This window comes from Dendrobates tinctorius, unplaced genomic scaffold (assembly GCF_039654945.1).
Source record: "Dendrobates tinctorius isolate UK_male_01 unplaced genomic scaffold, ASM3965494v1 ptg000032l, whole genome shotgun sequence".
NCBI classification, from domain to species: domain Eukaryota; kingdom Metazoa; phylum Chordata; class Amphibia; order Anura; family Dendrobatidae; genus Dendrobates; species Dendrobates tinctorius.
Window position 1 is genome coordinate 3,540,221 of NW_027361700.1, and position 22,245 is coordinate 3,562,465.

General features: G+C 41.9%; 1 non-coding gene across 1 annotated transcript; it reads left to right on the top strand.

The window, feature by feature from the left end:
* Window positions 1-7,181: 7,181 nt before the first annotated feature.
* Window positions 7,182-7,253, top strand: TRNAC-GCA (transfer RNA cysteine (anticodon GCA)). The gene has a single exon. It is a non-coding gene; the product is annotated as a tRNA-Cys (tRNA).
* The last annotated feature ends 14,992 nt before the right edge of the window (window positions 7,254-22,245 follow it).

Sequence of the window (22,245 nt, forward strand, 5' to 3'; positions counted from 1 at the left end):
TTTTTTAACGTCCTATGACATTTTGCTTGAGATTCACCAGTGCATGCTGGAATACTCGAATGAGCCATCATCAGGGGGCAAAAGCTGTGGACACTGCTGCAGCCTCTGCGCCCTCTCTGAAACTAGCCGCCATCAGTGATGTCTGTTTTGGAGGTTCGGCTAGTCCTGCTCACCTGATAATGCGTCGGTTGTAAATTCTTATCCATACTCAGTATGAGTTTTCTGTGCTATATTCCTTTGAATGCACAGTGACAGTGCGCTCCCTTGCTGGTGCTAAGGAGAAGAGATGACCGGGCAGGGACCAGTCCAGTCTCTGAAACAGATGACACTTTATTTCATGGTGGGGAAAGCAGCTGTGGCAGTGACCGCAGCCTCTGCCACCGATGATGTCCTGTGTGAGTACCCCAAAATGCACTGGGATTCTCAAACAAATGTCATTGGAAGTAAAAAAAAACAACATTATTTTCATCCAGGAAAAAAACGATTTTCCACCTGTATTGTCATCCGTATGGCATCCAATTTTATACATCAGAAGTGAATACAATTTTAAAGAAGAAATAGTGTCCTGTGTTGGTAATGGAAATGTATTCAAAAAAATCGGATGCTATACGGATGATTCATATGGGATCCAATTTTTTTATATTTGCACAGCCATAGACTTCAACAGGCGAGTCTGATCCGAAATACAGAAGGCACCACTGGGTGCTGTGATATTTCTCAGGGCAGTTTCACACGTCAGTGTCTCCGGTACGTGTAGTGACAGTTTTCTCAAGTACCGGAGACAATGACACACGTAGACACATTGGAATGAATGTGTCTATGCAGATGTCAGCGTGTTTTCACGGACCGTGTGTCCGTGTGCAAAACACGCTGACATGTCTGTTTTTGTGCAACAGCACGGATCACGCAGACCCATGCAAGTCAATGGGTCCGTGTAAACACATACCACACACGGATGCTGTCCATGTGCTGTCCGTGTGCGATCCGTGTGTGTTTTTAAAAGTTAAAGGGTTAACATTAAAAATAATTTTTTAAAAACACGGACACGGACACACGGACAGCATACGGACAGCACACGGATGGTACACACGGACATACGGATAGCACACGGATGACCTCCGTATGCACACGGACACACGTACATAGATAGCTCCAGTACCGTTTTTTCTGGTACCGGAATTATCTGGACGTGTGAAACTGCCCTCACACAGACATTTTGAAGCTGTAAGGCCGGTTTCACATTTGCGCTTTATAGCGCAGCGATGGCCTGTGCACGGCCGCCGCTATGCCCCGCCCCCTGCCGGCTCCCTGCCCGCCCCTTCCGGTCATCACTGCTTACTAGCGCACATGGACGCTTGCGATTTGCGCATCCTATCTTTAGCATAGGGTGCGCAGATCGTGCGCTGGCCATGCGCTAGCAGGATTTTGCCATGCGCTGCGCACTTTAGAAGGTGCGCCGTGCGCGCCGAAATGCAACATGCTGCGTTCAGCGCACACGGGCGCACCTTCAAAAGTGCGCAGCGCACGGCAAAATCCTGCTAGCGCACGATCTGCGCACCCTATGCTAAAGATAGGGTGCACAGATTGCAAGCGTCCATGTGCGCTAGTAAAAGAAGAAAGACGCGCACTCTTGCTGTGGAGGAGATAGGTGCTGACTGTACGTGGAGGGTCTGGACCGCAGGTCCAGGCTGCTCCCATGCCATCAGCCCCTGTTTGGGACTTCTGAAAATGCTCTAATTAATCTTTTTCTTGACACTACTTGAGTATGGTTTGAGAAAGGCCTCCTAGTAGGTCGAAACGTAACCATAGTATACTCATATCCTGGATTACGATATTATACCCACATTTTGGATACTTCTTTTGTCTGCGGTGTTACACTATTTGATGCATTTGAAATAAAATAAAAATCCAAAAATTTCACAAAATCTTCAGGATTTTTTGCAAGATTAATCCACACTTGAGTGCGACTGTTTATCTACTGACATGTGCGCTAGTAGGCGGCGATGACCGGAAGGGGCGGGCAGGGAGCCGGCAGGGGGCGGGGCTTAGCAGCGGCCGTGCGCAGGCTGTCACTGCGCTATAAAGCGCAAATGTGAAACCGCCCTAATCTAAATAGCTCAATTCCATAACATTGCTCCTAGTGCTCTGTCTGAGGTCGGGTTTATTTTTTTTTCATAGACAGCACTTGGACAAATATTACAGTTGTGTGAACATGGCCTGACAATACTTGTTGCAATGACGCTTATTGTAACACGGAATAACAGTTGATCAAACAATAAATTGGGAACATTGGAAAAAAGTTATTCTCCCACCTCTATTCCACATACAGAAATCCACATCTCACATGGGCAGGAGCTGACAGGTAGGGGGTGGGAATCCTTACTGCAGCCTATGTAGTGGATGTGATAAGCCACAGATAACAGGGGGAGCACTATGGGGGGCTTAACCCTTACCTGTCCTTACCTCTCTCTCCCCCCCCCCCCGAGAACCTGCATGAAATCCGCTAAACAAAATCTAGGAATCCGCAGGAATATTTCGCCCAGCGGTTTCTGCCAAGAGCTGCGTTTTCTCTGCGTAAAAAGCTGCAGCAAAAACCGCAACGTGTGAACACACCCTGATAGTAGAAACAGACATATGGACCAAGAACTGATGAGAATCTGATCCAGCTCACTATATAATGCCCCAACTTACCCACTGAATGTCCTTCTTGGAACCACCACGTATTTGCGTCTCTAAAAGTCGGCCTTCATCAAGAAAAGAATCTCTGCTACTCCGAGGCTTTGGGGACAAGATAATGTATGAGGGGGCTGTTCTGTCTACATGGATGCCTCGTCTGCTAAAATATGCTTGCAATGCGCTTAAAAACTGCAATAGAGAAATGGAATATAGTTGGCTTTATTATCATATTCCAAGAAATTGATAAAAAAGACAAAACATATGGCTAAATATATCTTACCATAAATTAGCCATTTATTATATTTGTTGTAGCACTAAGGGAAAGTTCACTCATGGTGTTTTTTAACCTTTTTTTTTCCTGCAGCAAAACCTGATCTCTTGGCAGGAAAGAAGCTGCAGAAAAAAAGCATGTTTTCCTTGTTTTTTTTCTTGCTGCAGTTTTGGCATGCTAGATTTGTCTTTTGTGCACCACCCATTAATTTCAATGGGCGAAAAACGTTGTGACGTGCCCTATTGGGCAAAAAACATGCAAAGAACAAAATCTTGATGGCAAAAAAAGAAGCTGTGTGCATGAGATTTCTGAAATCCCATAGGCGTTGCTGGTACTATGAAACACAGCTGAAAATTTGCATAAAAACTGTATTAAAAAAAGTTGCAAAAATGCCCAGTGTGAACTTTGCCTTATAAAATTTTTTTTAACTTCATTTTCATACATTTTTAATTTTCTATTATTAATATTACATCAGGGCTTTTCTAGCTCATTTTCCCTGTGCATCTTACCTGCCCTTAAAATTGAATATGTCACCTGATATTTGTCACCTATTCTGAGAGCAACAAAATGTAGAGACAGATCTTGATCCCATCAGCGTTTCACTTACTGGGTTACTTGCTGTGGTTTTGATAAAATCATTATTTTATAAGCAGGAGATTATCACTAGAGGGCTAGGAAACCTGCTGCCATGTAGTCCATCATATTCATGTATAATCCCAGCTTTCTGCCTATGCACAGTGTACACAGAAAACTGCTAATCAGTCCTGGGGGCGGGTTATACAGGACTCAGCATTCAGAGAACTGGTAGGTCTGGAGCAGAATAAAACTGATTTAATCAAAACTGCAGCAAGCAGCCCAGTTGGTGATACATCACTGGAATCATGGTTTCTGCCCCGAGATCATGCCACTCTGCTTTAGCCTTCTTCACATTGAGGTCATTTTTGACACAAGGTAAAGTTTTAATATTAGAGATAGTATAGGACCGTCCCAATTTGTGTACACTTTTTCGTGGTGGGATGCCTTTTACACTTTTTTTTTAATAAAAAACAGTGTTTAGTAAGTACTCTATGTTATCTATATGTAGTTGTACTATTACTTTTTACTTACTTACAGAAGGGTTTTTGCTCATTTTGTCTCTATCTTTGGTTAACTCTTAGAAGGGGTGGCAAAAACCTGGTGACGGATTCCCTTCAAATTTGTGGACCTTGGCCCTGGACAGGTAGATTAAAATATAAAGGTTTTCATGTATGGGGCATGCGTGCTTGATGCGGTACACAAGAATTGTGTGCTAAGTACCTCAATTCTACAATTATAGTCTATACAGCAGTAATGCAGTTCACAATTCATATCTTCAATGATTAGATGTACCCTAACACACTCAGCATTCTGCTGCATTTCTTTGTAGAAGTATACCCACATACTTGAACATATATGCATATGTAAGCACACACTACCCAAAAATAAGGGCGCTTCACAAGCCTATTCTTAGCCATCCATAGATAGAGGATCCGGGTGTATCATCTGTGCACTTACCACACAATAAGTTGTTACGGATCAATACGCACCATATATTGAGGGTTTGCTTTGATGAAAGAATGAATGGCTTCATGAATCAATTGCTCTTAAAGAAAGCCAGCAGTGTATCAGACATCGCGTTACTTAACCCCTTCATGACCGGAGCTTTTCGGACTCCGAAGATTACCATACAGCGCGGGAGAAATGTAAAAAGTTTTTTTGGGAGTACACAAGGGAAGTCAGGGGGTTCTCTAAGGATTTAGGGTATGCAGCGCAGATGCTGATGATGATGATATTTTTAGCTGCTATGTCACAAATCTGGGGACAGGTTCCCTTTAAGTTTGCTACATGTTGCAGTGGCTGTATGTTGCCCATAGGCAGTTGAAAGGGAGAAACGCTAGACTGTAGGACAAGACTATACAATAGCTTTTGCAGCTGCACAGAAATATATTTTTCATTATTTTAGATTATTTTCAGCAATTTAGAGAAATTAGTTGCAATGTGTCATATCCTATGAAAAGTAGCAATCACTTTTCCAAAATTGCTTATTTATAGATATTCTTGTGTTGTAGACTGACATAACTATATCAGCAACAACATAACATAAACATAAATTACCTCCAAGAGTCTGGAAATGAAAGCACTTTTTCATCATTGCTGAACTAAGGCACGTCTATAAATTTGCATTGCATGTCTGAGGAAACTGGTCTACAGAGATGATGCAAAATTGCATGGTTTAAATGAACTCAATGAACCCTTCCAACTATTTCACCTCATGAGATTACCGTACATTGGACCTTAGTCTCAGCCTATATTGTACTTTTGCCCTTAAAATGCTTAGAACACTTTGCTTCCAAAGGTTTACTATGTTGCCAGAAACTCTGTGTCACATGATTTGTCCAGAGACATTTTTGTTTTCTATTATGTCAGACTTGGTTGACGGGCAAACTTTACAGAAGATGTAGGTCACACTTCATCATTACTGCAAAACCTTGGCCTCACACTTTCAGCATGTGTCCTGGACTTTCATTCAGATGTCAGTGATTTTTCTGTTAGACCGTGGTCAAACTTGCGAGAAACTCACATCAATACCCGGCACTGCCGTCGGCACTCAGGACCGGCGCGCTCAGCTGCATAGAAATACATGCAGCCGCACAATCCGGTCCGAGTGCTGGCAGCAGTGCTGGGTATTGATGTGAGTTTCTCGCAAGTCTGACCCCGGCCTTACGTGAAATACACAGATAGAACGTGTGTGTGAAAAAACAAGGACGACTGAATGAGGCTTTTCCGTCAACATGTTGCTGACCCATAAATCTTATTTTGGTCTAGGCCTGTACACATGCTACACCTGTCTACATCACTATCTTCATAGACAACACACAAGATGGGAACATCCAATTCAAATTTTCCAGAAAATTTTATCAAAATCCAAGGCAAATCCACAACAAAATCCACACCAGGTTTATGCAAATTTGTTGATTTCACAAGTAGAAGAGGGAAAATCCACGATGAAAAATGTTTAAGCTCTTAAAATCCGCACCTCCGAAAATTTTTTGCTTAAAAGGTTATAGCAGCCTGTAGATGAGCTTTGTTCAGATCTCATTCTCTTTAACTCCTCTGCATCTTCAGTATTCCACAATCTCATTGGCATATCTGCTACGCACCTGCCTCGGTCCATTGGAGTTTCTTGTGTTCCACATCAGGCCTTGCAAGTAACCCAGCGAGCGCCCATGTGTTGGGTTTCCTAGGCCTATATAAGACAATACACACCTGTGACTTGGTAATGTATTAAGAGTTTCTAGTAACACTTTTAGTTTGTCTGTGCACAGTTCCTGTCCACAGGCCGTCTCCTGTGGTTTCCAATTCCTGAGTTAGTTGTCTGTAGCTTCTGGTAACCCTTCTGCCTGTTAGTGTTCTTCAGCATGTCACTTATTTGTCTGCGGTTTCCAGTAATACTGCTGCCTGCCAGTGGTCTTCAGAACTTCACCTGTTTGTCTGCGGTTTCCAGTACCTTTGCTACCTGTCAGTGGGCTTCAGGACTTCACCTATTTGTCTGTGGTTTCCCGTAATACTGCTGCCTGCCAGTGGTCTTCAGAACTTCACGTGTTTGTCTGCGGTTATCAGTAACTTTGCTACCTATCAGTGATCTTCAGGGCTTCACCTGTTTGACTGCGACTTCCAGTAACCCTGCTACCTGTTAGCGGTCTTGAGGACATCACCTGTTTACCTGCAGATTCCGGTATTCAGAGTTTCTAGTTACTCCGGAGTTCTGTCTGCTACCTGTTTTCAGTCTTCTAGAACCTTTGCTGCGTGTCTGGCGGTTTCCAGGACATCTACTAGCTGCCTACGTCTTCCATGGTATTTACATTTTCTTTTTACTCTGGAGTTTTGGCTGCTACCTGTATGTGGTCTCCAGGACCCCTTTAAGACTTTTGGTTTGCCTCCTGTAACTTTTTTATTTCCCGCATGCAACACCCACCTGCTGCCCATGTGCTCACCCAGATCTTGGGCTTAGACTGGATCCACCTCAACTAGTGGGCTCGCTTTCTGTAACATTATCCCAAATATACTTTAGCTTTGCACCTTTGGTCACTGTACAGTCATTTTCCTATGAGAATCATCCACGCTACTAGGTATAGAATGCAAACATTGCAAAGTATATACATAGGTGACTCAGGTTGGTTACACCTAACCTGTTCTTCAGGAAAAGCCACAGGCAGGGGGTATAGCTCAGTGGTAGAGCATTCGACTGCAGATCGAGAGGTCCCTGGTTCAAATCCGGGTGCCCCCTTCATTTTTTTTTTTTGTATTTAGTCTCTTTTTGCTTTCATTGACACATCACTTGTCTATAGAGAAATAGCTAAGAATTTGGAAGAAGACAGCTGCAGTATTAGATTTTTTTTCTGCTTCCTTCTTTTTACAGGTATCTTTGTGTGTCCCTTTAAATTAAAGGAATGGCTTGCACACGAGGTAGTAGTGATTAAGACAAAAGAAGGGGATGTTGCTATTTTGAAATATAAAGAAATTATAAAATTAATAATAATAATTATAATCACAGCACCACTATGCAGCACAAATTTTGAGTGCTGCTAGATCCACTATACCATACTATGCTATGGTAATCGAAATCTAAACCACTGCAAAAAATCTATGACATAGCGTGTATTGCTAGTGCTGGGACAAGGCAACTATTTTACGCACCTTAAGGTTTCTTTTACACTTGCCGGGTTTTTTGCGGCCCGTTTTTACCATCTCGGATCGCCGTTTTTCCCTGTTGTAACAAATTGGAGGGGAAAAACCATCGATCTGCAAATACGGTGTACCGCAAAAACAAGCTACCGTTGTTTTTGCGGTACCATTGATTTAAATGGAGGCCGTGTCCTTGAGCCGTGAAAAATATCAAGCAAGCTCGATATTTATTTACGGCCGTATATACGGCCCTCACGGCCATACGACACACGGCGCTCGGATGTATTTTTGCGGGCCGTTTTTGCAGCCCCATAGAAATCTATTGGGGCCGCATAAACGGCCCGCAAAACACGGCAAGTGTAAAAGAACCCTAAAGCGAACCTGTCAACTGTTTTGGCACCTATAAGGTGCGGCCACTGCCTTTCAGGACTTATCTACAACATTCTATAATGCTGTATATAAGCTCCCGATCCGACCTGAAAGATAAGAAAAATAAGTTTTACTATACTCATGCGGTGAGCGATCCGGTCCGATGGGTGTCGCAGGTCCAGGTCCGGCGCCTCCCATCTTCTTGTAATGCCACCCTCCTGTTGCTTCACAGGCTCCCCAGCATTGCACTCCTGCACAGGCATACTGATCTACCCTGTTGAGGGCAGAACAAAATACTGCAGTGCGCAGGCGCTGGGCTTCACTGACCTTTCCTGGCGCCTGCGCACTGCAGTACTTTACTCTGCTCTCAACAGCGCGATGCCTGGGAGCCATAAAGCTAGCAGGAGAGCGTCGTTGCAAGAAGGTGGGAGGCAATGGATCCAGACCTGCAACACCCATCGGACCGGGCTGGGGGGCACAGGGGACCATCTAATGCAGCCCTGCATTCCTCTGCTGCTGTGTTTTTCAGTTTCCAAGCCCTTGACGACTTGGCTCCCAGCTTCAAATGTTACGGGATCCACTGCAAAGCAGGCTCTAAGTCCCTACAGGACTGTTTGGGCTCCCTGGCTCTACTAACTACATTCAGCAAACACTCATTCCTATCCTTCTATGCCCCTCTAGTGGCTAACACTATAATTTCACTTTCCCTACCTACACAACATATATATATATATATATATATATATATACACTCACTGGCCACTTTATTAGGTACACCATGCTAGTAACGGGTTGGACCCCCTTTTGCCTTCAGAACTGCCTCAATTCTTCGTGGCAGAGATTCAACAAGGTGCTGGAAGCATTCCTCAGAGATTTTGGACCATATTGACATGATGGCATCACACAGTTGGCGCAGATTTGTCGGCTGCACATCCCTGATGCGAATCTCCCGTTCCACCACATCCCAAAGATGCTCTATTGGATTGAGATCTGGTGACTGAGGAGGCCATTTGAGTACAGTGAACTCATTGTCATGTTCAAGAAACCAATCTGAGATGATTCGAGCTTTATGACATGGCGCATTATCCTGCTGAAAGTAGCCATCAGATGTTGGGTACATTGTGGTCATAAAGGGATGGACATGGTCAGCAACAATACTCAGGTAGGCTGTGGCGTTGCAACGATGCTCAATTGGTACCAAGGGGCCCAAAGAGTGCCAAGAAAAAATTCCCCACACCATGACACCACCACCACCAGCCTGAACCGTTGATACAAGGCAGGATGGATCCATGCTTTCATGTTGTTTACGCCAAATTCTGACCCTACCATCCGAATGTCGCAGCAGAAATCGAGACTCATCAGACCAGGCAACGTTTTTCCAATCTTCTACTGTCCAATTTCGATGAGCTTGTGCAAATTGTAGCCTCAGTTTCCTGTTCTTAGCTGAGAGGAGTGGTACCCAGTGTGGTCTTCTGCTGCTGTAGCCCATCTGCCTCAAAGTTCGACGCACTGTGCGTTCAGAGATGCTCTTCTGCCTACCTTGGTTGTATCGGGTGGCAATTTGAGTCACTGTTGCCTTTCTATCAGCTCGAACCAGTCTGCCCATTCTCCTCTGACCTCTGGCATCAACAAGGCATTTCCGGCCACAGAACTGCCACTCACTGGATTTTTTTTCTTTTTCGGACCATTCTCTGTAAACCCTAGAGATGGTTGTGCGTGAAAATCCCAGTAGATCAGCAGTTTCTGAAATACTCAGACCAGCCCTTCTGGCACCAACAATCATGCCACGTTCAAAGGCACTCAAATCACCTTTCTTCCCCATACTGATGCTCGGTTTGAACTGCAGGAGATTGTCTTGACCATGTCTACATGCCTAAATGCACTGAGTTGCCGCCATGTGATTGGCTGATTAGAAATTAAGTCTTAACACACAGTTGGACAGGTGTACCTAATAAAGTGGCCAGTGAGTGTATATATGCACATAGCAGCATCAGGTACATTACAATATATATACATATACAGATTAAAACCTTAGTAATCCGGGAAGTGTTTGAGGCATAGGTCAGTCTATGTAACCTGTTACATAAGGGCACAGCCAGTTAGGGACAGTATACCAAGTGGGGAAGTGTGGTGAGGTGTTATAATATAGAGACTGGGCCCTATAGGGCGGACCCAGTGTGAAAAGACAGTTTGAAGAGGGGGTCCAGTATGGAAAGGAGGGGATATTGTGGAGAGCATGTACCATAAGAAGGACAGTGTGGTTGTCATATTTTGTGCAAGAAATATAGTGAGGGGCAATTATTTATTCAGAGGCTCAGCATAGGGCAGATATTTTTATTCAGGAGCATTATAATGACACTGCTATCTTTTAAGGGCATTGTGTGGAGATTTGCTGCAAAATCCAGAGAAGATGGAAACCTGTAGAGACAAGCTGTGGATAAAAAAACTCATCATGGGGTCTGGATAAGATGAGAAAGAATAGAAAGAGAACGACTCCAGAGACAACGTCATCTATCAGGTACCTGTATGTAAATTTATTTTTGTGATACTGACTAATTCGCACATGTTTATTTATGTTAGGAACATTAAAGGAGTTGTCCAAGTTTGTGATTAGTCTGCAGTCATTCTATGTGACTGCAGACTTTTGAATTCTCACAGTGCTCACTGCACGCTGTTAGGATTCTCTCTTATAGTCCTAGAGGTTGGTGCTGCCTCAGGTTTCTATGGCATATCTTCTGGATATGCCGTAGTTGATTACACATTCTATTTAAATGGATATTGTAATGCTAATTAGAAAATGATCAAATTTGTAAATGAAATGGGATTTCTCAGAAGCATGTCACTTCTCCAACTTCTGACTTTCTGCTTGTTGGGGCGCGATGCTGTCATGACTGACATCTCAGGCCTATAGCACAGTTGCACCACTTGCTCAAGCTGTGCTCTCTCTGATGTTGCAAGCAGGGGTAGCTTTGCCGCTGCAGCATTAGAGAAGCCCAGAGACACTGAAGCTAGCCAAATCTAGCGATCTAGCCAGCTTCAGAGCAGCACCTAAAAGTTGCTTTGAAAAGACCTTGTAAGTAGAGATGAGAAAACCTTTCAAGGTTTGGTGAACATCCCGATGTTTGCCGAACAGTTAGTCAAACATACCCGAACCCCAATGAATTCAATGGAAGACAAAACCGAACACATATACACCTTCAGGGGGGGGGGCAAAAGCTGCCAAAGCAGCTCAATCTAGGGGCAGACACCAGGAAAAGTGGCATCAATTGACCCACAGTAGAAATTTGATAATGGCACCACAGCAGTTAGCATGGGCCATGCATGAGGTATCAGGGTCTGGGCCAGTATTTAGAACCTTGAATTTAAGTTTAAATTAAGACAGTTTGGGTGAGGGACTGGTAAGCCAGCTTTGCTGGGAGCCCTGATACTTCATGCAACAGCTGCCAAAAATATCAGCTTTGTAAACTACTATTGTTTAAAAAATGTAAGGATAGTAACACAGGTAGTTGACTGAAAATAAGTGCAGACCTGCCAGTCTGGGAGCCCTACTGCTACAGGCAACACACATGAAGGACACCCAACTTGGAGACCAAACATTTCCAAAAATTATTGTCACACACCAATAAATTAGCATAAACTTTCCCACAGTAAAAATAGTATATTGAGTATATTGGGGGTCTGACAGTCCACTACAAGCAGCCCACCAAATGTAGACCTGACTTGGAGTCTCCACATTTCCAAAAATTATTGTCACACACCACTAAAGTGGCATCAATTTTCCCAAAGCAGAAATAGTGTAATGGGGCTCTGACACCTCTTCCACTACAGGCAACCCATCAGCTGGAGACCCAACTTGGAGTCTGCACATAAAAATGCTTGTAACATCAGTAGCAACAGCAGGCACAAAAGCCATGACAAAGGTGGCACAGATTGCAATAATGCGAGATCAATGCATCACACTAAAAACTAGATCATCATCTAGTCTGCCCAGTCTGCGACTGGGGTGCAAAAGTCATTGGAGATCCATGACGTGTTCATCTTGATGAATGTTAGGCGGTCTACACTTTCAGGGGACAGCCGGATGCACTTATCCGTCAGGACACTACCAGCAACGCTGAAGACACATTGTGAGAGAAGAGAACTCTGGCTGCCAGGCATGACAAAACCTCCAAGGAAAGAGGGAGACACAAGCGCAATATAGGGTCATATCCCACAACTAAAGTGAGCGGTTTGACAAAATACTGCTCACCTGGTAGTAGGTATGCAAAGCATGTATAGATAAGGGCTGCATCAGATCCACAAGTCGGTCACCGACTATATGAAACAGAACTCTGCAAAGGAATACGTGGATTTCGTCCGCGCTGCCCAAATGATGAAATTCCAGAAGGTTAATAAAGTTTGACAGTGGTTTATTCTACGCGTTTCAAGTTTTTTTGCAACCTCTTCTTCAGGAAATACCACATGAAGCATACATGGGTGGTGCATTAAGTACACACAGATTTTAAAAAAATGAGCTCCAAACAGTCAGATGACAGATAACACATGTCAAAGTTCATAGCAGACAGTATAAAAATTCATAGTAATAGTTAGAAGCTGTTCTTATATTGACATGTCTATTTTAATTTTACAGGTTCTTAAACAAAAGGAAAAAAATAAGGAAAATTAAAAAACACATATATACTGAGCAAGAAAAGCAAATCTCGGACACGAACTCCTAAAGATATGCCTCAGCTTCCTCCAGCTCTGCCACCTGACAATTAAGCCACTCGGCTAATATAACAAGTTCCTGCAAGTGTATCCAATGTGGAAGAGACATATGTTGAAATAAACCATTAGTTAAAAATTAAATTGTAAGGATCTAAATTTTATTCAATTAAAAATAAATGTTTTATTATTAAAAAATAAAAAATATAGAATATATATTTTTTAAAATCTTAGGTTTGGCTTATTATTCCTATTTAATGATGTAATTCTGAGAAGAATATTAACAAACTTTAAAAAAAAAAAAAATTATACCAGTATTTATTTTTATAATTATTGTATATACCCGTGTATAAACCAAGATTTTCAGACCATACTCACCTCTCCTGGCACTTCTCCGCAGCCTCTGCTTCTTCCTCTGCCGTCTGCTTCATGCATTCAGCGGTCACGTGGTACCGCACATTAAACTTATGAATATGCGCATATTTAATGAGCGATACCACGTGACCATCTGAATGCAGGAAGCAGACGGCAGAGGAGAAGCAGGGGCTGCAAAGAAGTGCCAGGAGAGGTATGACGAGGGCAGAGTAATATTCACCTGTCCCCGTTCCAAGCCCTGCACCGCTTTGTCTCCGGGTCCTCCTGCTTTGACAGCAGAGGGCGCGATGACGTAGTCAGTGTGCGCCCTCTGCTGTCACTACAGAGAGCCAGGGGACAGAGCGGTGGATGGCAATGGAACAGGGACAGGTAAATATCACCGGTGCCGAGGGCTCAGGACACCGGCACCTGGCCTCCAGCAACGGAGAGGTGAGTATGTCATTTTTTTATTGCAGCAGCATATGGGGGGTATTTATGGGGCAGCATTAACCCTTGTGCAGCATATGAGGGGTAGTTATGGGGCAGCATTAACCCTTGTGCAGCAGCATATGGGGGGTATTTATGGGGCAGCATTAACCCTTGTGCAGCAGAATATGGGGGTATTTATGGGGCAGCTTTAACCCTTGTGCAGCAGCATATGGGGGTATTTATGGGGCAGCATTAACCCTTGTGCAGCAGCATATGGGGGTATTTATGGGGCAGCATTAACCCTTGTGCAGCAGCATATGGGGGGTATTTATGGGGCAGCATTAACCCTTGTTCAGCAGCATATTATGGGGGTATTTATGGAGCATCTTCTTGGGCCAGCATTAACCCTTGTGCAGCAGCTTATGGGGGGGGGTTTATCTATGGAGCATCTTCTTGGACCACCATTTAACCCTAGGCTTATACGTGAGTCAAGAAGTTTTCCCAGTTTATTGTGGCAAAATTAGGGGGGTTGGCTTATACACGGGTCGGCTTATACCTGAGTCGGCTTATACGCGAGTATATACGGTATACTGGGGTCCAAAGACAGTCCAGAAAGAGGAAAGGAGTTAATGCTCTGTAGAACTACTATTTCTCTGAATGGAGATAGAATCGAAAAAATTGAAAAAAACAAGCAAACAGGGTTTAGGGATTACCCTTACCCGCTCTGCAGGAAAAAGAGAGAGTGAAACTATATTTGTAATTATGGTGTAAAATGTATTAGGAAGGACCAATAATACCTAACAAGGGGGACAATTACTTAGTTGGCGTTACTCATCCAATTTTCTAACCGCAGCACCATCGGTTTAATCCTATTACTGTGGAGCGCTTATAGTTCATAAGTCTCTAAGTTTAAAGGGCTTACTAGACATAAAGGAGTATGATGGAAATAAATATATTAAAAACATATTAAAAATACTTCCCTTATAAAACATGAATAAGATCTTTTATAACAATTAAATAATCAACCCATCAGGTATTTCATGGTGAAATTCTTTAAAAACTCCCATAGAAAAATAAATATTAAAAGACATCCATAAATATTAAAAAAATATAAATAAATACATGTAACAAAGTCTATTAATAAATTAAATAAAAACCTCTGTGATCTCATTAAGACCCTGTGGTTTGAGGCTTCTTAATTTATAGATCCAATATACCTCTTTCCTGTTAAATTTCATAATCCTATTTGGAATATGAGCAGGGATACGATCAATAGGAATAATTTTTAACTTATTGAAATCTCTATTATGAACTAAGGTATAATGTCTCGAAAGACCATGGGTAAGAAGACCTTTTTTATGTTGTGTCTGTGGGAATTCAGAAGGAGATGAAGTTGTTGTGTAGTTCTTCCTACATATTGCTTTCTGCAGGGGCATTCAATCATATAAATAACAAATTCAGAACTACAGTTAAGGAAGTAGGGTATATTGAATTTTTCGTTAGTGGAAAAGGAGATATCCTTCCCACTCTGCCACTGAGCTTTGGCAGATTAGTGATTCTCTTTTTTTTTTTTCTCCCCCTTTATTCTAATTCATCATTAAATATGAATAATAAGCCGAACCTAAGATTTTAAAAAATATATATTCTATATTTTTTAATAATAAAACATTTATTTTTAATTGATTAAAAATTAGATCCTTACAATTTAATTTTTACCTAATGGTTTATTTCAACATATGTCTCTTCCACATTGGATGGATACACTTGCAGGAACTTGTTAGTATAGCCGAGTGGTCAAATTGTCAGGAGGCAGCTGAGGCATATCTTTAGGAGTTTGTGTCCGAGATTTGCTTTTCTTGCTCAGTATATATGTGTTTTTTAATTTTCCTTATTTTTTTCCTTTTGTTCAACAACCTGTGAAATTAAAATAGACATGTCAATATAAGAACAGCTTATAACTATTACTACAAATTTTTATACTGTCTGCTAACTATGAACTTTGACATGTGTTATATGTCATCTGACTGTTTGGAGCTCCTTTTTTTTAAATCTGTCTGTACTTAATGCACCACCTATGTATGCTTCATGTGGTATTTCCTGAAGAAGAGGTTGCAAAAAACCTTGAAACACGTAGAATAAACCACTGTCAAACTTTATTAACCTTCTGGAATTTCATCATTTGGGCAGTGCGGACGAAATTCACGTATTCCTTTGCAGAGTTCTGAAACCTCCAAGGAGTAACAGGTGAGCTCAGGCCACTCTTCTATTTTTGAAGAGCAAAATGTAAAAGGGTACAAACCCCCCCGCTGGCATTGATATTGAACCCAAAATACTTTTGCATCATCCTCTCGAGCCATTCACAACGTGTCAGACTTGTACTCTGTTCTAAAAAATGTGTGAAACGAATCACAGAAATTGCTTTTGTCACTGACACTGCTGCTGCTGCTAATTTTTTTGTGTTGACAACTCAACGTTCCCGGGGTTGGAAGTCTATCACTGCAATGCCTACTGTCTGCCTCACTGCTGTCTTGGAGAAAACCACTCTTAAGATTGTCTACAAGTATGTTTCGATACTTCAGCATGCGTGCCCTTTTACGGGGGAAGCATCTGGTAAAATTTACTCTTGTACCGTGTACATAACAGAGTGGCAACCCAATAGTTAACACTATTTCTACTCATAACAATACGGGCATCTTGTTGCAGGTACTGCAGCAAGAAGGCAGTCATGTGTTGACACTTCTATTAGGTCCAAGTAGATGGTGTGTTGGTGGCGGGGTAACACTCAAGGTTGCTTTCTCCATCCTCTCCTGCCAACCACAAACAACAGAGAGGGGATCATTATCCTCTTCTTCTCATCTTCCTCCTCATCCTCCATTTGTTCCTTGACTCCTGCACCATCAATAACAGTTTGCCAGGTACCATGAGCCCCATTCGATCACTGTAATCCATCCTCCCATGGCAGCCGCCTGTGTGACAACAGTCCGGATCTTAGAGATATTGTTATCCCTTCCGTATCCACCTCTGCTTCCACCTCTTCCTCTGGGACCACCACCTCCTCCGGCCAGGGCCGGTGTTAGTGACAGGCAGACTAAGCAGCTGCCTAGGGCAACCGCTACCCCAGGGGCCCCCAGCCAGTGTCCGCTATGGGGCCAGTGAGTTAGGGAGCCCACTCAGTGCCAGCGCCTATTCCCCCCCGCGCACCACATTCAACTATATCAGCGTCATTACGCCAATACAATTGAAAGCAATGATGGAGGAGAGCGTCAGATGACGCATCCTCCCCCCATCATTTCCCTCTGCCTCTGACACTGTGAGTGTGCGAGGTTGGAAAGTTGTGACGCAGGAGAAAACAAAGGTAATTGGGTTGCCACCTCATAGGATTGTATTGTGTGTGATGTTAAGGTGGAGGAAGAGTAGAAGCCAGTTGATTCAGTGCTTGCCATACACTGGAGTACATGCTCTTTCTGGCCTTCATCTACAAGGCACACTACTGTGCGACTGCCAAAGAAAGGTAATCTAGTAACTCATCCTTTAACAGATGTTGTCAGTTGTCTTTGGATAGGACAAGACAGTGCTCAGTAGAGTTTTCATTAACATTACCACTTAACCCACGTACACATCGAGCAACAAGCCTATTCCCCCTTCCACCGCGACCTCGCTTTTTCCCAGTCATGTTTGTACCCTTCCCCTCTTTTAACCCTAGGCCCAAAACTGTCAGTTACCTGTCACTAAATTAACAATCAGCATTTATTTGCTGAGATAGTGTGCTTGCACCTCAATATTAGCATAAATGAGTTTGATTAGGAAATGTGGCCTCCGGCCTGCACGATATTAGCCCAAATGATTTTGATTAGGAAATGTGGTCTTGTATCTGCACAACAACATTAGCCCAAACGATTTTGATTAGGAAATGTGGCCTGATGCCTGCACCATAGTATTACTCAAACGATTTTGATTAGGAAATATGGTCTCGTGCCTACACCACAATATTAGCCCAAACAATTTTGATTGACAAATGTGGCCTAGTGCCTGCACAACAATATTAGAAAAAACAATTTTGATTCGGAAATGTGGCCTCCCGCCTGCACAACAATATTAGCTCAAATGATTTTTATTAGTAAATGTAGCCTTCTGTATGCACAGCAATATTATCCCAAGCAATTTTGATTAGGAAATGTGTTTCTTTGCCTGTACAACATTAGCCCAAATGATTTTGATTAGGAAACATGGCCTGGTGCCTGCACCATAGTATTACTCCAAGCCATTAGGATTAGGAAATGTGGTCTCATACCTGCACAACAATATTAGCCCAAACAATTTTGATTAGGAAATGTGGCCTCCGGCTTGCACAATAATATTAGCCCAAATTAATTTGATTAGGAAATGTGGTCTCGTACCTGCACAACAACATTAGCCCAAACGATTTTGATTAGGAAATGTGGCCTCCTGCCTGCACAACAATATTAGCCCAAGCGATTTTGATTAGGAAATGTGGTATCATGTCTGCACAACAATATTATCCCAAGCGATGTTGATTAGGAAATGTGGCCTGGTGCTTGCACCATAGTATTAGCCTAAACGATTTTGATAAGGAAATATGGTCTCATGCCTGCATCACAATATTAGGTTAAACTATTTTGAGTAGCCAATGTGGTGTAGTGCCTGCACAACAATATTAGCTCAAACAATTTTGATTAGGAAATGTGACTTCCTGCCTGCACAACAATATTTGCCCAAACGATTTTGATTAGCAAATGTCATCTCCTGCATGCAAAGCAATATTAGCCCAAGCAATTTTGATTAGGAAATGTGATTTATGCCTGCACAACAATATTATCCCAAACAATTTGGATTAGGAAACGTGGCCTGGTGCCTGCATCATAGTATTAGTCCAAGCGATTTTGATTAGGAAATGTGGTCTCGTGCCTGCACAACAATATTAGCACAAATGATTTTGATTAGAAAATGTGGCCTCCTGCGTGCCAAATAATATTAGCCCAAGTGATTTCAATTAGGAAATGTGTTTTTTTTTTGCCTGTACAACAATATTAACCAAAATGATTTTAATTAGGAAATGTGGCCTGGTGCCTGCACACTGATACACGCCCAAACTATTTTGATTAGCAAATATGGCATGATGCTTGCACAACAATATTAGCTCAAATGATTTTGATTAGAAAATGTGACCTGGTGCCTGCACATCAATATTAGCTTAAAAGATTTTGATTAGGAAATGTGGCCTGGTGCTTTCACAACAATATTATCCCACATGATTTTGATTAGAAAATATGGCCTCCTGCCTGCACAACACTATTAGCACAAACTAGTTAGATGATAGAAGGTCAATATCACACAGTATCCTATCTACAGTTTTGGCCAAAAGTATTGACACCCCTGCAATTCTGTCAGATAATGCTCAGTTTCTTCCTGAAAATGATTGCAAACACAAATTATTTGGTATTATTATCTTCATTTAATTTGTCTTAAATGAAAAAACACAAAAAGAATTGTCCTAAAGCCAAACTGGATATAATTCCACACCAAACATAAAAAAGAGGGTGGACAAAAGTATTGGCACTGTTCGAAAAATCATGTGATGCTTCTCTAATTTGCGTAATTAACAGCACCTGTAACTTACCTGTGGCACCTAACAGGTGTTGGCAATAAATAAATCACACTTGCAGCCAGTTGACATGGATTAACCCCTTTCCTACATTAGACGTACTATTCCAAAATGGCGGCGGGGACCTTTGGGGGCCTGCAAAGAGCCGACATGAGGAAGCCTGTAGCACTGCCTGTGAGAGATCGCTGATCTTTCACAGCGATCTGTGATGTGACAGATCAGCGATCTGTCACATGACAGTATATGTCCCCCCTGGGACATTGTAATAATGTTTAAAAAAAAAGAAAAACGTGTAAAAATAATTTATAAAAAATCGCTAATTAAATTAAAAAAAAAAAAATATTCCCTAATAAATAAAATAAAAGAAAAACAATAAAAGCACACATATTTGGTATCCATAATGACCCGCCCTATAAAACTGTCCCACTAGTTATCACCTTTATTGAACCCCTTAAAAAATAAAAATAAAAAACGAAGCAAAAAATAAAGCTTTATCATCATACCGCCGAACAAAAAGTGCAATAACGCGCGATCAAAAAGACGGATATAAATAACCATGGTACAGCTGAAAACATCATCTTGTCCCGCAAAAAATGAGCTGCCACACAGCATCATCAGCAAAAAAATAAAAAAGTTATAGCTCACAGAATAAAGCGATGCAAAAATAATTAATTTTTTATATAAAATTGTTTTCATTGCATAAAAACGCCAAAACATAAAAAAAGACATATCGCTGTAACCATACTGACCCGAAGAATAAAACCGCTTTATCAATTTTACCGCACGTGGAACGGTGTAAACGCACCCCCCTAAAAGAAATTCATGAAACGCTGGTTTTTGTTCATTCTGCGTCCCAAAAATCGGAATAAAAAGCGATCAAAAAATGTCACGTGCCCAAAAATGGTACCAATAAAAACGTCAACTCGTCCCGCAAAAAATAAAGCCTCACATGACTCGGTGGGTCAAAATATGGAAAAATTATAGCTCTCAAAATGTGGTGATGCATAAACTATTTTTACAATAAAAAGCATCTTTTAGCGTGTGACAGCTGCCAAAAATAAAAACCCGCCATAAATAGTAAATCAAACCCCCCGTTGTCACCCAGTTAGTTAGGGAGAAAATAATAAAATAAAAAAATGTATTTATTTCCATTTTCCCATTAGTGCTAGGTTAGGGTTAGGGCTAGGGGTGTGTTGGGGTTAGGGTTGGAGTTAGAATTGGGGGGTTTCCACTGTTTTGGCACATCAGGGGCTTTCCAAACGCGACATGGCTTCCGATCTCAATTCCAGCCAAAAATGTCAAATGGCGCTGCTTCCATTCCGAGCTCTTCCAGGCGCCCAAATAGTGGTTTACCCCCACATATTGGTATCAGCGTACTCAGAAAAAATTGCACAATAACTTTTGGGGTCCTATTACTCTTGGGAAAATAACAATGGGGGTGAAAAGATCATTTTTGTGGAAAAAATATGATTTTTTAATTGTACGACTTTACGTTATAAACTTCTGTGAAGCCCTTGGTGGTAAAAAGTGCTCACCACATATCAAGATAAGTTCCTTGGGGGGTCTAGTTTCCAAAATTGGGTCACTTGTGGGGGGTTTCCACTGTTTAGGCACATCAGGAGCTCTCCAAACTTGACATGGCATCTGATCTGAATTCCAGCCAATTTTGCAGTGAAAAAGTCAAATGGCGTTCCTTCCCTTCCGAGCTCTGCCATGCCCCCAAACAGTGGCTCCCCCTACATATCAGGTATCGGCGTACTCAGGACAAATTGCACAATAACTTTTCCAGTCCAATTTCTCCTGTTACCCTTGGTAAAATAAAAAAATTGAACCTGAAGTAATTTTTTTTGTGAAAAAAAGTTAAATGTTCATTTTTTTTAAACATTCAAAAAATTCCTGTGAAGCACCTGAAGGGTTAATAAACTTCTTGAATGTGGTTTTGAGCACCTTGAGGGGTGCAGCTTTTAGAATGGTGTCACTTTTGGGTATTTTCTATCACATAGATCCCTCAAAGTGACTTCAAATGTGATGTGGTCCGTAAAAATAAAATGGTGTTGTAAAAATGAGAAATCGCTGGTCAAATTTTAACCCTTATAACTTCCTAACAAAAAAAATGTGGTTCCCAAATTGTGCTGATGTAAAGTAAATATGTGGGAAATGTTACTTATTAAGTTTTTTGAGTGCCATATCTCTGTGATTTAGGAGCATAAAAATTCAAAGTTGGAAAATTGCAAAATTTTCAAATTTTTCTCCAAATTTCCGTTTTTTTCACAAATAAACGCAAGTTATATGAATGAAATTTTACCATTAACATGAAGTACAATATGTCATGAGAGAACAGTGTCAGAATCACCTAGATCCGTGGAAGTGTTCCTGAGTTATGACCTCATAAAGGGACAGTGGTCAGAATTGTAAAAATTGGCCCGGGAGTTAACGTGCAAACCACCCTTGGTAGTAAAGGGGTTAAAGTTGACTCAACCTCTGTCCTGTGTCCTTGTGTGTACCACATTGAGCATGGAGAAAAGAAAGAAGACCAATGAACTGTCTGAGTATTTGAGAAACCAAATTGTGAGGAAGCATGAGCAATCTCAAGGCTACAAGTCCATCTCCAAAGACCTGAATGATCCTGTGTCTACCGTGCGCAGTGTCATCAAGAAGTTTAAAGCCCATGGCACTGTGACTACCCTCCCTAGATGTGGACGGAAAAGAAAAATTGACAAGAGATTTCAATGCAAAATTGTGCGGATGTTGGATAAAGAACCTCGACTAACATCCAAACAAGTTCAAGCTGCCCTGCAGTCCGAGGGTACAACAGTGTCAACCAGTACTATCCGTCGGCATCTGAATGAAAAGGGACTGTATGGTAGGAGACCCAGGAAGACCCCACTTCTTACCCCGAGACATAAAAAAGCCAGGCTGGAGTTTGCCAAAACTTACCTGAAAAAGCCTAAAACATTTTGGAAGAATGGTGAATGTTCTCTGGTCAGATGAGACAAAAGTAGAGCTTTTTGGGAAAAGGCATCAACATAGAGTTTACAGGAGAAAAAAAGAGGCATTCAAAGAAAAGAACACGGACCCTACAGTCAAACATGGCGGAGGTTCCCTGATGTTTTGG